Below are 486 nucleotides of genomic sequence, written 5' to 3' on the forward strand. Positions count from 1 at the left end.
ATTTTTATTTTTTCATTTTTTACTAACATATTTCCCCCCTTCCCCTGTTATCAGAATTCAGAATACACCACCTTTCAAATATATTTATGAGGTGTCCATTCTTATCAAAGTAATAACTAACAGCAAAACTGAGGAAAAACAAGATATTGTACTTCTACAACCATATTAAATAAATCTGCAAAATATCACTTGGAGATGTCGTATATCATTATGTCTTGTCATCTTAATAAAAGTGCCAAAGATTAGGTAACTGTTAAAAAATTTAGACAATATGAGAGCCATTAGCATCTAATCAATGTGGTTTTTGGCCTCTGTCTAAAAGTGCACTGGGGGAGTCAAGGTGATTGATGACATTGCACCACTATATGGTTGGACTTGAAATTGCAAGCCATCTATCAACGATCATAGAAGAATTACGTGCCTTTTGATAGAACACAGTAATGAAAAACCTTGTCTTCAAATGCAGTGTGGATATCTTCTAAGGCT

General features: G+C 33.5%; 1 protein-coding gene across 2 annotated transcripts in view; it reads right to left on the reverse strand.

Annotated features, from left to right (window-relative positions):
• LOC119586128 (proteasome subunit alpha type-5-like) overlaps positions 1-486 on the reverse strand; it is a 4,425-nt gene that overhangs the window by 2,295 nt on the left and 1,644 nt on the right. The window lies entirely within an intron of this gene.

The sequence above is a fragment of the Penaeus monodon genome, chromosome 21 (genome assembly GCF_015228065.2).
Source record: "Penaeus monodon isolate SGIC_2016 chromosome 21, NSTDA_Pmon_1, whole genome shotgun sequence".
NCBI lineage: Eukaryota > Metazoa > Arthropoda > Malacostraca > Decapoda > Penaeidae > Penaeus > Penaeus monodon.